The 15,971-nt window shown below is 40.0% G+C and overlaps 2 long non-coding RNA genes across 2 annotated transcripts; both read left to right on the top strand.

The window, feature by feature from the left end:
• Window positions 1-407: 407 nt before the first annotated feature.
• On the top strand, window positions 408-2,047 carry LOC113643339. The gene is made up of 4 exons (XR_003440770.2): window positions 408-517; window positions 1,245-1,310; window positions 1,603-1,669; window positions 1,849-2,047. It is a non-coding gene; the product is annotated as an uncharacterized LOC113643339 (long non-coding RNA).
• Window positions 2,048-3,370: 1,323 nt separating this feature from the next.
• Window positions 3,371-15,609, top strand: LOC125138980. The gene is made up of 3 exons (XR_007138072.1): window positions 3,371-3,429; window positions 8,158-8,224; window positions 11,940-15,609. It is a non-coding gene; the product is annotated as an uncharacterized LOC125138980 (long non-coding RNA).
• Window positions 15,610-15,971: the final 362 nt, after the last annotated feature.

Genomic DNA, 15,971 nt, shown 5'->3' with positions numbered 1-15,971 from the left:
AGAGCGGTTTTGAAGCTCAAAGTGTGCAGAGCGGGTAGTCGAAATCTTGGCAAAGCGTCACCGCGCGTGATACTCCCGGATATTCAAAAATGGTTGCGGAAGACACGCCCACCTAGCGCGACGGCATTGTCAACAGCGGCAATCCACCTGTCACTCACGTGGCCACGGCCGCGTGAGTTATGCAGAAATTTAAGGCTTAATATAATTTAAACGGATGAGTTATAAAAAAAAAATCACCCCCTCACAGTTGTCATGAAGGGCAAAATCAGCAATATAGACCAAAATTATTTTTTGCACCACGCTGTAAACATGTTTTTTCTGCTGTAAAGTTGGCCATTTTAACATGGGGAGTCTATGGGACTGACTCCCTTCTGCAGCCAGCCTCAAGCGGCCAGTCGATGAATTGCAGTTTTAGTCACTTCCTTATTGGCTTCACGAGAAAGAGTGCGTGGTTGCCGCTCGTTTTGAACTGAAGACGCCGTCGTGTCCCTTTTCTATTCCGGGCTGAATGGAGCAGGTGAGCAGCATGCATGTTTGCAGCACTTTCACCCATGTTATTTTAATATAATTATAATATTTACTTTCAAATAAACGTTTATCGCATGACACAGTTCACATTTTGTTAGCAAATTTTGTTAGCAAGTTCTCTCACAGCATTTGCTAATAGTTAGTAATGCTAGTAATGACGTTTTGCTATAATTTTTCATGTCACTATCACCGTTTAGACAAATCTGGTATTTGTAAAGTTTATAAAACCAATGATGAGACAAACATTACTATTTATGTGTGCACATTTCTGTAATTTGTCAAGGTTATCATAGATTAGCGGGGCTAACCGTTAGCTGTTTAACTTTAATAATGTAGTGATTCAAACAGTCCATGAAAACATTTTTTTCCAGTGTATATCCTAGTTACAACATGACTGAGCTAACTGGAGTAAGTTATTCTCATGTCGTGTTCGAATGAATAATAATTGTTGTAAATGCATTTTACATTGAGTGAGCAATTTCAAAGTGCAACAGAAAAAAACACTATATATATATATATATATATATATATATATATATATATATATATAATTTACTATCATATATATCATATACTATATATTACTATCATTCACTATCATTTTTGACAAATGGCTAAAATTAAATTACAATGATCATATGATCATTATCAAACTGAATTTCTTATTGTTGGTTGCCTTTCTGTAATTTATTTTTTTTCTTTCCTTTTTTTTCCAGGTTATCAGAGGGCGAGGCTAACCATCCTATTCAGTGTCAGGCTAAGAGTGAGGAGAAATAGATTAGGTAGGTGACTAGTTAACATGCACCACAATGTTCAACTGTAAATTCATTGGCTGTGAGCATGTGTCTGAGAATGTGTGTAACTATGTTCAGCACCCAAAACTGCATAGCAATGCCCCCAATTATCACTACCAGTGTGGGGTGCTTGACTGCTCACGGAGGTACAGAAAACCCACGGGACTGCAAATTCATATGTATAGGCAGCATAGGTCCTACCTGCAGGCTGCTGGGCCTATATTGCCTGGCACAACAGCTCTACCTAAATCCATGCTATTGTGTGTTTACTATGTTACAGCCATGTGCCACTGCTGTGGACGTCAATACTGCAGAACTCCCCGCCACCCCCTGCTTGATCATTCAAGGTAACGTTACTTTGAACTAGTAGCGACATTTCTCACTCATTATTTTGTTTTCATTCTAGAAATCTACATGACCAAAATAAATAATAATAATTATAATAAGAATTGCATTTGAATAGCCCTTTGTATCTTAAGCAGATCGCAAAGTGCTCATAACACAATGTTGTATCTGTTCATTTCAGTTGACATGATGAAGCCCTCTGAATGGCTTATATCCATCGACGGACATGTCATGATGGGCCCACACCCTTTCTTTTTACACGGAGTAGCTGCATTCTTCAGCAGCTACTATGTATTCAACCTTGAGGATCCTGCCGCTGGATCTTCGACGCTGGAGTTCATTCAAAGGTATTTTATTTGGCACACAGGAAGCAAGCTGCACACAGGAAGCAAGCTGCACACAGGAAGCAAGCTGCACACAGGAAGCAAGCTCTCGCATCTTCCAATTTATATGCCTGGCTGAGTATTTTTATTCAATTCCGAGTTATCTTGAGTCTACACTTTAATTCTTGACATCGTATTTACTTGTCCCGCAGCGTCAGCTTTTAGCCAGCGAGCATAACTAGCCTGTTAGCTCGGCTACCGCTAGTACAAGCTCTCGCATCTTCCACATTTTCATTTCACAGACTGGAGTGAGAGGCAGGGAGTTGACCTGCTCAGTCCAGTGGCTCGCTCCCACCCTGCTCTCCTCCATGTCCTTTCTCATCTTTTAGAATCAAGTGATATACAATAAATAAATAAACAAACAGGTTAAATAGTCCGCTTCTAGCCGGCTAGCACAACTAGCCCTTTAGCTCGGCTACCGCTACTACAATCTGGTGTACTTGCTCTGTAACACCATGCCGGTTACGTCTCTGCCTTTGAGTGCAGGTGAGGATGCATTGGAGCTGCACTCGGTAGAACTCCAGCTGGTTGCTGTGGAGAAGCAGATCCGCGAACTACAGGTGAAGCAGGCCGAGCTGCGGGAGCGGAAAGCCGCGCTGGAAGCTCCCCGGTCGGTCGCTCACCTGTCTCAGGTAAACTCCCATGATGTAATTACCACTCCCTCCACCTCTACCCCGCGTGTTTCTCTGTCCAGGCCCAACACACCGATGAAGTGGCCTGCCCAGGAGCTGTTCACTCCGGCGCCAGGACACCGCAGGCCCTGGGTGCAGCAGCGGAGGACGCGTGCCGGTCCCCGGTCTAGGACCTCTCCCCCTCCACCACCGCCGGTCTTCGAGATCCCCACCCGGAACCGCTTTGCCCCCCTTCGCAAGATGGACTGCGACAACATGATCATCGGAGACTCCATCGTCCGCCACGTCCGTGCTACGGTGGCTAAAGGTAAGGCTCGCACTCACTGCTTACCTGGTGCTCGTGTTCTTGATGTCTCTGCACAGGTACCTAGAGTCGTGAGCAGAAACACCAGAGCTGTGGTTCTTCATGTCGGCTCGAATGACACCAGCCTGAGGCAGTCGGAGATCCTGAAGAGGGACTTCAACACCCTGGTGTAGACGGTTCACAGCACAGCGCCCACGACGAGGATCATCGTGTCTGGACCGCTTCCAACTTACCAGCGAGGAATTGAAAGGTTCAGTAGACTTTTTGCTTTAAATGAATGGTTACAGTCATGGTGTCAGGCTCAGAAACTACTCTTTATCGATAATTGGAATGTTTTCTGGGAGCGTCCTAGGCTATTCCGTGCTGACGGCCTGCACCCCAGCAGAGTTGGAGCGGAGATCCTCTCGGACCACATCTCCAGGGCGCTGAACACCTTCTGACTGGTAAACTACTCTTTAACCTCTTACGGGCCCTGTGCCGTACACGGCACGGAAGTAGAAGTGACCAATAGGGGATGACCCAGAAACAAGCTTCAATTCAACCTTAAAGCATCAAATACTCCAAAAACACGAAAAAACCTATATACCTAGTAAAGTTTATACTCTCAATAATTTTTTAAGCCCACACACAAAGCACAATATGATTCACAGCCTTCATACAATTAGAAAAAAATTTCGGACAAAACTGACCTAGGTGGCGCTAGACCGGTTTTTCCCTTACCTTTAGACGCGTCTCTTTCTTCACTGGGGTAATATATTCCAACACAAATAATCCACAAAAATCCACACAGGTCCAAGGAATTGAAATCTGTAAGCCTTTTAATCCAAATCGCTCTGGTCGCGCCGCAAATATTCCGTTAGTGTTCTGAAAACTGGAAACAGAAGTGCGCCATCATCTCGTTTTGCCGCTCTAACTCCTAATTGGGATATTCAAAAATTCAAAGCCTACATCATATTTATAGCCCAGGTCCTAACGAATCAAATAAGCCCTCATTTGACCCAATCGGTGCTTGTATGGCAGAGATAGACGGCTGGGAAGCCAATGGTGGCATGACCTCATTTTTTGGGAACCCGCCTTTGACTGACAATTACTCCTTCCAATAGCAATGAAATGGGCCGGGACCTATACAGCCGTTTAGCCAATAAGCAGACGATTCCAACGGTATGCGACATGCTTTACATTCTTTGCCTGTGTCTGCGTGAACTGGATGCGCAGAAGAATTCTTGCGTAATCCCTGACCTTTTGTCCCTCTCACAGCTCAGGATGTCAAGTTACAGGCCTGTTTTCACACCAGAGTGATAGAGAGAGAGTCTAGGCTTATTTATGGCTTGTCAGACTGAGCCTGCAGCCTTTTATTTCAAAGTTATATAGTAAACAAGTACACAAAAACGCTGCACCCGACGACCAGGGCCGTAGAAAAATATTCATATAAAATCCATTTTTGGGTCTTTTTACTTGAAATTTTTTTTGGTGAAAGCCAAGACATGTGGCTCTAAGTTGTTGGTTTGTCCCTAACATGTTCCAGAAAAATAAGATTAATCAGTTTATCAGAAAAACAACCCATGCGGACAGGAAAATCTGCATACAAACCCCTGTAACTTTGTGCCAGAAAGGTCTAGAATCAATCACCCCTGTGTGTCAAAGTATGTGGGAGCTGTACCACTTTTTGTTGGACAATGGATATAGGCGGAGGTCCGTAAGAGGTTAAATTTAAATCTCAATAGCCATCCTTCACCTCAGCACATTGACACAGAAAATGCACACATAGCTCACCCTATAGAAACTGTGTCTGTTCCCCGAGCAGTGAGATCCAAAAGTAAATACACGAGAAGTTCTCGATATAATCTTACTGTAATTAGACCAGTGCCAAAATGCCAAAGAAACAAACAAAAACAGTTCTTAAGGTTTGGACTTCTGAATATTAGATCTCTTGCACCCAAAGCACTTATTGTAAATGAAATGATCTTAGATAATAGCCTTACTGCACTCTGCCTCACCGAAACTTGGATTAAACCAAATGAATACATCAGTCTAAACGAGTCTACACCATCAGGATATATCTATAAGCACGAGCCTCGTCTGACTGGTCGTGGAGGTGGTGTCGCCACTATCCTTAGTGATTACCTCACTGTTACCCAGAGAACACAGCATAGATTTAGTTCTTTTGAAGTGCTCGTCCTTAATGTTACACTATCGCACATGCACACGAAGAAATCCCTGATGTCTCTTGCTCTAGTGACCGTGTACAGACCCCCAGGGCCCTACACAGTTTTTCTTAGAGAATTCACAGATTTTCTCTCAGACTTATTGGTTAACTTTGACAAAGCATTAATTGTAGGAGACTTTAACATTCATGTTGACGACACAAACGACGCTTTAGGACTCACATTTATGGACCTACTAAACTCACTTGGTCTCAAACAAAACATCACTAGTGCATCTCATCGACGTAACCACACACTAGATTTCATAATATCACACAGAATAGAAGTCACTGATATAGATATCATACCTCAAAGTGATGACATCACAGACCATTACCTCATAATGTACACACTACCTATAGAACAGACTAACTGTGTCTCACCACGTTATCGACTCGGTAGAACCATTATTCCGACCACCAAAGACAGATTCACAAATAACCTGCCTGATCTGTCTGGACTTCTTACTGTACCCTCAAACTCAAACGGCCTAGATGCAATGACTAACAGCATAGACGCTATATTCACTAGCACATTAGACACTGTTGCCCCAGTCAGATTACAGAAGATTAGAGATAAAATACTTGCACCATGGTATAATAGTCATACTCACACCCTCAAGAGGGAGACCCATAACCTCGAACGGAAATGGAGAAAAACTAAATTAGAGGTGTTTAGAATTGCGTATAAGGACAGTATGTCCAGCTACAGACAGGCTCTAAAAGCTGCTAGGGCTGAGCACCTGAGCAAACTCATAGAAAATAACCGGAACAATCCCAGGTTTTTATTTAGCACAGTGGCTAGTTTAACAAAAAATCAGAAATCTGAACACACTATTCCATCACATTTCAGTAGTGAGGACTTTATGAGATTCTTCACTGATAAAATCGAAAGTATCAGGAATAAAATAGGTGACGCTCAACATATGAGAGCAACCAGGGACACAATCTCACCTAAGGCTTTACACAGCTTTACAAGTACAGGACAGGAAGAGTTAGATAAACTTATTACTACAGCTAAATCAACAACATGTTCACTAGACCCCATCCCAACTAAACTACTGAAAGAAGTGTTACATAAAGCTGGTGAGCCTCTTCTTAATATCATTAACTCCTCGTTATCTTTAGGTTACGTCCCGAAGTCTTTTAAGTTGGCAGTTATTAGGCCACTCATCAAAAAACCTAACTTAGATCCTAATGAACTATCAAATTACAGACCTATCTCACACCTCCCGTTTATGTCTAAAATACTTGAAAAGGTTGTGTCTGTTCAACTGAGCTCCTTCTTACAGGAGAGCAACATCCTTGAAGAGTTTCAGTCAGGTTTCAGGCCCCATCATAGCACAGAAACTGCACTTCTTAAAGTTACAAACGACTTGTTCTTAGCTTCGGACCAAGACTGTATGTCACTATTAGTTCTACTTGACCTTAGTGCTGCATTCGACACTATAGATCACAACATTCTTCTAGATCGCTTACAATATTATACAGGTATTCATGGTCAGGCTTTAAGCTGGTTTAGATCCTACCTGTCTGACCGTTACCATTTTGTAGAATTAAATGGTGAATCCTCCAGTTTACTACCAGTTAATTATGGGGTCCCTCAAGGATCAGTTCTAGGACCTCTGCTTTTCTCTATATACATGCTTCCATTAGGGAACATTATTAGAAGACATGGGATTAGTTTCCATTGTTATGCTGATGACACACAGTTATATATCTCATCAAAACCAGATGAAATAGCCACAGTGTCCAAATTAACTCAGTGCCTTAGAGAGATAAAAGACTGGATGAGCTGCAACTTTCTATTGTTAAACTCCGATAAGACAGAAATACTACTCATAGGTCCAAAAACCAGTGCACATAAACTCTCACAACTTAACTCCCATTTAGAGGGATTTACTGTTACTAGTAGCTCGACAGTGAAAGACCTCGGTGTTATATTAGACAGTAACTTGTCTTTTAAAAATCATATCGCTCATACTACCAAAACAGCCTTCTTCCACCTTAGAAACATTGCCAAGCTGAGAAACATCCTGTCTGTATCTGATGCTGAGAAGCTAGTTCATGCGTTCATGACCTCTAGACTGGACTATTGTAATGCATTACTAGGTGGTTGTCCTGCATCTTTAATAAATAGGTTACAGTTAGTCCAAAATGCAGCTGCCAGAGTTCTCACTAGGACAAGAAAGTATGACCATATAACCCCAATTTTATCATCTCTACACTGGCTACCTGTTAAGTATATAATTGACTACCTTTGGACGTCCACTGAGCCGAGGCCGACTCTAAGAATCCTGCGACATCTCCAGTTAGACTCTGTGGTACTCAGGAGATCAGAAGTCCTTGAACCTTACACCAATACAACATTTAACTGACTGTATATTACAATCACACCCCAAGTGTCACCCATATGAGGATGGGTTCCCCCTTGAGTCCGGTTCCTCTCAAGGTTTCTTCCTTTACCAATTTAAGGGAGTTTTTCCTTGCCACTGCTGCCTGAGTCACCTCAGACTTGCTCATAGGGGAATAAATACATACACACTGTGAATTTCGAAATGTCTATTGCAAAATGCGAATGTATTGAATGAAGTAGATGAAATTTTCTTTAAAAGCAGAACGCAATGCTCTCAGGCCCTTAATTTAAAAAGATGTGTTTTTCATACTTTCAACAGGGCTTGGTTTTAATTTACCAATTGCGTGAATATACATTTCAGTGGCAGCGCACGTTGATATGGCCTCTCATAGTAGAAAATCAACCACTTTGCCTCAGGCAAACCTAACCTGAGGCACCTTGGCTAAAAATGGAAAAATTATGGTGAGAGTAAGATCTAACAAGTTTGGATTATAAATCTATTAGGGTTTGATGTGGGGAAAAAGCACAGCAAAAAGCACACCTTGATAAATGCTGTCTGCAATACATACTGTAAATCTTTTTAACACTGAAACTATCTTTGCTTATTAACAGGTGCTTCCTGGGCATCAATCCTGAAAGGAGCTCAAAGACCAAGAAGCGGACAACAATGAACCCTCATGTGAGCACCCTTTTGAGGAAACTTATTGACTTTGAGTGGGCATCATAGTTTTTTTTTGCAGCGGTAGTTGTCAGGCTCAGTTTTGAGTAGCCTTGTTCTTTTTGTAATTTTTCAAAACAACTTTGCACTACAAGATTTTTACACAATGCTGTTGCGTGTGGACTCATTATAATGTTTGAGACTGAGAGGAGCGCCTGACCCCTTTACAACATTCCTTCATCGCTCTCTCCCTTGCTCTCTTATCTTGACATGAAGGCCTCATTCCCATCCTGTCCATTACTGTTATTGTGACACAGCTAGTTGAATTAGTTGAATTTTGAGACAGGTTGTTGTATTGCAAGTTTGCACAATTTCTCTGCATTTTCTGCATTTTAAGATGACTTTTATGACTAGAAAGTGAATTAATTAAGTTATGACTAAATTTCTTGAACTCTTAAAGTTCTTGGCATCTGCTGTACATTAAAAAATATTTATTTGTTAATAAATATGCCATTGGGCTAATATTGACTTTACCTCAGAGTTCTTTGTTGGGGGGAGGGGGTTAATTGTACATTGATTGTAAATTCACAGTAAATAGAAGCTTCATCTGCATTACTTTTACAGTAAGTTATTGGACAATTTTAGCATGACTTCCACAGTATACTTTTGTAAATTCACAGTAAATTATTGTCAACTTGTACATTACTTTTACAGTACACACTATAAAAGTACAGGGCCTTGTTGTAATGATGTACAGCAAAAGATTGTAATTCCCCAGTAATGTACTGTAATATCACAGTAATTGCTTTGTCATTGAAGCTGTGAAGTTACAGTATACAGTTGTGCTTTTACAACAATACATTGTAATATCACAGATATAAAATTATAGTAAATTGCTGTGAGTATATTTCACAGGATATTGCTGTAATCCTTACTGTGAAAGTCATGCAAAATTTATCCAATTATTGATTGTAAATTTACAACGTAAAATTTTACAGTGCAGAACACCTTCAGAGGCAAAATGAGCTCATGTCAGAGTCTAGAGCTGTTTTGGCAGCATAATGGGGACCTACACTGTAGTAGGCAGATTTAAATACAATAATATTTAAAATACTGGGCAAAATTCTTAGGTGTAGTATTTAAAATCATTTTGTTAGATTTTAAATATTACAGATAGAAAAAATGGAACAAACAACAAACAACAAACAAACAACAACAACAAAAAACATAACAATTGCACCCTCTAATCATGGGACATTCATAATAATAATAATTCATTCATTCATTTTCTACCGCTTTATCTGAACTTCTCGGGTCACGGGGAGCCTGTGCCTATCTCAGGCGTCATCGGGCATCAAGGCAGGATACACCCTGGACGGAGTGCCAACCCATCGCAGGGCACACACACACTCTCATTCACTCACGCATTCACACACTACGGACAATTTTCCAGAGATGCCAATTAACCTACCATGCATGTCTTTGGACTGGGGGAGGAAACCGGAGTACCCGGAGGAAACCCCCGAGGCACGGGGAGAACATGCAAACTCCGCACACACAAGGCGGAGGCGGGAATCGAACCCCGACCCTGGAGGTGTGAGGCGAACGTGCTACCCACTAAGCCACCGTGCCCCCCTAATAATAATAATAATAATAATAATAATAATAATAATAATAACAACTAGATTTGTAAAGTTCGTCACGACAAACTTTGATGTTGGCTTTGACGGTGCAAGTATTCGCAAAGGCCGGTGCATTTTGGAGGCGAGTTGACAAAAAGATTGTGAAAGCTACTGGACCGCTAGAGTGCCAATACTATTGGAGGTGAGCGGATATGAGCACATGACGTGGCCAGAATACCCGTGGGGCAGTTCCCCTCATTGTGCTGAGTGTTTTGATATGTCACATGTCCATGTTGTGCAAATTTTTTATTTCGCTTGTTTTGGGGGCGGAGCTACACGTGACGTCACGTGACGTGACCAGAATAGCCCTGGGGCAGTTCCCATCAATGTGCTGAGTGTTTTGATATGTCACATGTCCATGTTGTGCAAATTTTTGATTTCGTTTGTTTTGGGGGCGGGGCTACACGTGACGTCACGTGACGTGACCAGAATACCCGTGGGGCAGTTCCCCTCAATGTGCTGAGTGTTTTGATATGTCACATGTCCATGTTGTGCAAATTTTCAATTTTCACGTGATGTCACGTGACCTCACGTGACGTGACGTGACCAGAATACCCGTGGGGAAGTTCCCCTCATTGTGCTGAGTGTTTTGATATGTCACATGTCCATGTTGTGCAAATTTTTAATTTCGCTTGTTTTGGGGGCGGGGCTACACGTGACGTCACCAGAATACCCGGTGGGGTGCCAATACTTTTGGCAAAAAGTGGCTACTGAGGGTTTGGACATTTCATGTCAATACTGCAGTCATTATGGGATTCTACTTATTATACTGCATAGAACAGTACATGCAATTCTTAATGTTGGATGTATTGTGTGTGTGAGAGCTTAGAGGACTTTTCGGAATTCTCTATTCAAGTCTATGGGATGTTCGATTGTCGACTACGGGAAAACCGAAAATTCCATCGGAACTCCGAAATAAAAATTTGGTCCGGAGTAAGGTCCTAAAGAACCTGTCCGAGTTCAGTATAAATCGCTCGAAAACTTGCCAAATTACAAACTTCAGAAGTTTATAATGGAAGTCTATGGGAAAAAAGGCCACTTTGAGCTTCCGAACCGGGAATGCCAGAATTCCGATCGCTTAGAAAAATAGAAGCAACAAACTTCAGACCAGGGTCTACGACATATCCGAATTTGGTGCATGTGGCTCGAACGCCCTGGGCCGAATTTTTTTTTAATAAATTTTGTCTAATAATAATAATAATAATAATAATAATAATAATAATAATAATAATAATAATAATAATAATAATAATAATAATAATAATAATAAGCTTATAACGGAAATCAGAATGTTGGTTTCTACAAAGCCAACATAATAATAATAATAACTTATTTCTATAGCGCCTTTAAAAGTACATCTCAAAGCGCTTTACAAAAGCCAATAGAACAAAAAATACACCTCATAATATAAAGATTAAAATTAAAGCAACAAAAAAATAGACTATTTAGAGATACATTTGTGCCAGAACTAAGAATCTTTTTTGTAAAAGAAAAGTTAATTCTCAAATAAACAGAAAGCAATTTTCTAATACAAAAGACAATATAAAGGGAAAATTATCATCTATAATACAAATATTTGAACAAATACAAAATGTATATTTTCTCATGTCGATTTTCTCACAAATGCCTCAAAGCAGATTTAAACTAGTCTTTCAGGGGCACTATTAAGTCACATTCTGTTACATCAGGAATTTTCAGTTGTATATTGAGTTAAAATAATTAGAGTTTTTGTTTTCTGTTCTCACATGCAGTCACAGACTCATTTTTTTTTTACATGATTTATTTTTAAGAATTGTTTAAACTATACAGCAATATATATGACGATACAGAGTACATGTCTGAGGCTCTGAAGCTTCTGAGGATTCACTAAAACATTTTTACTAAATCTAACCAGGACATGATTACAAGAGAAATGGAACAATTCTAATATTTTTTTTATTTATTAACCTTTTTTTAACCATATAAGTCTCATTGAGATATAGAATATCTTTTTCAAGAGAGACCGTGCTCTTGTGCAGATTCATGCTCACAGACCCTTTCTGTTTCTTTTACAGGTATGCTCTGGTCAGTAGGCTTGTCAGAAGCAACTGCAGGTAAATCGTCATTTAACTCTATATCGTCAACAGGTAAATAACTCAAGGTAGGTACACTATCAATTGTAGAATGTTCTGGCCCAGATAAATGGACAGACAAGTTGCCAATTGGAGAGTTATCAGAGTCCTGAACTACAGATATTGAGGGAACATCATTTTGTGACCCTTTCTCAGCTTCATAAACTTCAACAAACCTAGTATTTGTACTTAGAGGATCTCGGTACAACAGTTCTAATCAGCTATCATCATCATCAGAGTCAGGATTTGACTCATCTTGTACCTCATTACTCGGATTTCTACGAGTTGGAGGACGTTTCCGGGACCTGGAAAAATCAACTACATCTTCAGGTAACTGCAACAATTCACAAGAGTTCTCAAAGGACCATCTTTACCTTCTGGCTTTACAGTGTACACCGGAAGATTTCCTGCCCTGCTCACAACAACATACACAAGTGATTCCCACCTGTCAGCCAATTTGTGTTTACCTCTCAGTCGTATATTCCTAACTAAGACCCTGTCTCCAATTTCTAGCGTAGATTCAACTACATGCTGGTCAAAACGAGCTTTATTCCTCTCTCCAACTTTAGCAGCATTTCTCATTGCTAAGTCATAAGTTCCCTGTAACCTAGACTTCAAATCATGCACATACTGTGAATGTGTCTTAAACTGCTCTTTGTTCTGAGGAATATCAAAAGCCGAGTCTATAGGCAACCGCGGCTGCCTGCCAAACATTAATTCATATGGGGTAAACCCAGGAGAATCATGTTTGGTACAGTTATACACATGTACGAGGGGTTTCACAAAACTACTCCGATGCACCTTATCAATCTCTTTAAGCGTACCAAGCATACTGAGGAGAGTACGATTAAATCGTTCAACCGGATTTCCCCTAGGGTGATAAGGAAATTCTCCCAAAGAACTTTAGCCACAGTAAGTGACCTCTGATTAGGAGTAGGAACAGCAACAGCATACTTGGTAAAGAAATCAGTGATAACTAGCACATCCTTGGTATTTTTGGAATCTGGCTCAATAGATAGATAGTCCATGCACACCAGTTCAAGAGGACGAGTCACTTGGATATTCACCAAAGGAGCAGTTTTCTCAGGTAAGGACTTATGACACACACATCTGGGACATGTTCTGATTTTTCTCTCCACATCCGCAACCATTCTAGGCCAATAGAACCTTGACCTTGCAAGATCCACGGTGCGCTCTATCCCCAAATGTCCCATTTCATCATGTAGACACATCAGAACCATATTACGTAACGATTCAGGAAGAACCAACTGGTATTGGATATTCTCTCCCTCCTGTCTTTTGCGCTAGAGGATTCCATTACGCAACTCCAGCTTCTTTAACTCCCTCAACAGCAATGGGAGGGTAGGAAGTTCTTTTCTTACAAGAGGTGGAATTGCCTCCCCAGTCTCTAACTGGTGAATTATCTCACGGATGATGGGGTCAGATCTTTGCTTTTCCATCAAATCATTCTCCCCAAAAGATGGGACTTCAGGAAAATTGTCACAACCATCATCCTGATCAAAACTGGATGGAATTGCATCAACATGCATGGCAAGGGATTCAACTAAAGAAAAAGGAGGATCACCACAATCAGCTAAGTTGTGATGGACAACGTGCTTATCACATATGGCCTGAATAACCTCTGAAGGAAGAGTGAAAACATCATCACGCACGTGATTCAAATTGAATTGACGGATTCGCTCTAGCTCCTTTTGAGATGTGACATCGTTCCTCCATCCACCTTGAGGAAGTCTGGACAGACTGTCAGCATCCAGATTCTGTTTTCCAGCTCTGTACAGTAGTTTGAAAGAAAAAGTTGAAAGAGCTGAGATCCATCTATAGCTCGTAGAATCCAGCTTTGCTGAGGTCAATATGTATGTCAAAGGATTACTGTCAGTGACAACAGTGAACTGGTTACCATACAGATAATCGCTAAACTTCTCAGTGACTGCCCACTTAAACATGGATTATTACAATAAAGCTTCTCACTGAAATAGACAGAATCTGTAAATCCTTCCTGATGAATTACATGTCGCTCTGAATCCCTTCACCATACAGGATGTTAAAATAATTTGCTTGACGTAGACAGAGTTTAAGACACAAAATATATTTTATAATATACAACTGAGCAGAATAGTTTGTAACTGTTTCTAAATTGTGTAGAGTTCAAACTGAAAGGTGTTAAAGACGTTTGTACTTCACATATTAAAAGCTGTTTTTCACACTGTGTCTTCCTGCATCTCAGTCAACAGGAAATAATGACCACTGGAGGGTCTCATGCTGGTCTTTGTCCTTGTTTGCTCTCATTTTTAATACGACTCGTAGTGAAAAATGGAAGTAATGAACTTATGGGGAAATGAAATTGATGAGGTTTGTAGTTTGAGCCTTTAAAATCCCCAGTCTGCTGTATATCCTCTTTATGCTTCCTTTGTCAGAGCTATAAATAATGTCAGATCATTAGAAGTCATGCCTTTGCAGTGTTTTAACCGGGTTTTTGTGTATGGGAAGAGAAACTTTGTTTATTCCTACAACAGAGCGGACAGGAGCACAGACTCTGGGAAAGAGCAGAAGAGGAGGATTGTGTACAGCCATGGACATAGTAGATGAACATTGCACACTGGACATTGACTGTTTAAGGTTTAGGTGCAGGATGTTTGTTTCTTCTGCCAGATTGACAACAGTGTGATACACAGACCTCTGTGAGCTAAAGCTAATCCAACAGCCAGTAAACAGGACACGAGAATTTAAGACACTGGACCAAACAAAGTCAACACAAACTCTGACTGTTTCCTAAAAACTGATCCCGGTGGAGATGCTGTTGGTCTGTAGGACCTGTAGATTCTACCTCAATGCTGCAAGATTGTCTGCTACACTGACTGGGATCAGTTTCACATGGAAATTTGAGACACAATGACCTCTACTCATTGAATTACTGTCATTTTTCTAAGCATAAGTCACATCTAAACAACAGCATGCAGAAACTGCTTATGGAAGGAGAGGAAACTTAAATAAATGCAAACACAATATAAGGACTTTAGAACAGCTCATGTGGAACAGAATTAAGGCACCGAATGACCACAAGAACAACCAGCGCTCTGTAACCTAGTAACATCTTTACAGAAACAATAACAGAAACAACCCGAGGCTTTAACTCCAATTTATTTCAGGTAGTTGAATTTATTAAATGTTGGAAACATTGAAATTATCAATGTATTTTTTTTAATATATTGTATTTACATATAATGTATTATGAGGATTGCTTTTTTACAGTTTGGTTTATTTATTTAAAAATATATGCACATAAAATTCACAACAATATGCAGATAAACACAGACTAATAATATAAAAATAATTATATTCAGAAAATGTAACAATATTAAATGTTTAAAAAAATAACTTTACACATTACAATGCAAAAGCTATTAAAATTTAACTTACAGCAAAGTCTCTACTGTCTGGTGCTTTAAATTAGAAATATAATTTCTCTATTATATTTTAACATGAGCGTAAACGTCTTCATGGGTATTTTTGGCTCTGGATGTTCTGGAGGATGAAGGTTTTTTAGCAAAACTAACAGCTGCATAGTTCAAGACATCATCATCAGCATCATCAGCAGCAGCAGTCTGATGAAGAACAAGAGCTGTTTATTAATCAGAGCAGATTAAAAGACTAAAATAATGACTACACTGATATTTAGGTGAATAGATGTCTATTAAAATTCTCTGTGCATTCAGATGTGGATTTATTTAACAGAACAGAATCCCAGTTAATAGAAGACTGGATTACCTGATTGGTGGGAATTTGATGGTTGCTTGATGAAGCATCTGAAAAATAAGACACACAAGTAAAGATGAAATTCACATCATACAACAACTTTATACAATAACTCTATAAATAACAACAAATAAAAATAAACAAACCTTTTCTGGGATTTTTATATAACACTCCAAGCAGAAGTGTGATTACGATAACAGA

Source organism: Tachysurus fulvidraco, chromosome 16 (assembly GCF_022655615.1).
Source record: "Tachysurus fulvidraco isolate hzauxx_2018 chromosome 16, HZAU_PFXX_2.0, whole genome shotgun sequence".
NCBI lineage: Eukaryota > Metazoa > Chordata > Actinopteri > Siluriformes > Bagridae > Tachysurus > Tachysurus fulvidraco.
This window is presented reverse-complemented; position numbering and strand designations above follow the sequence as displayed.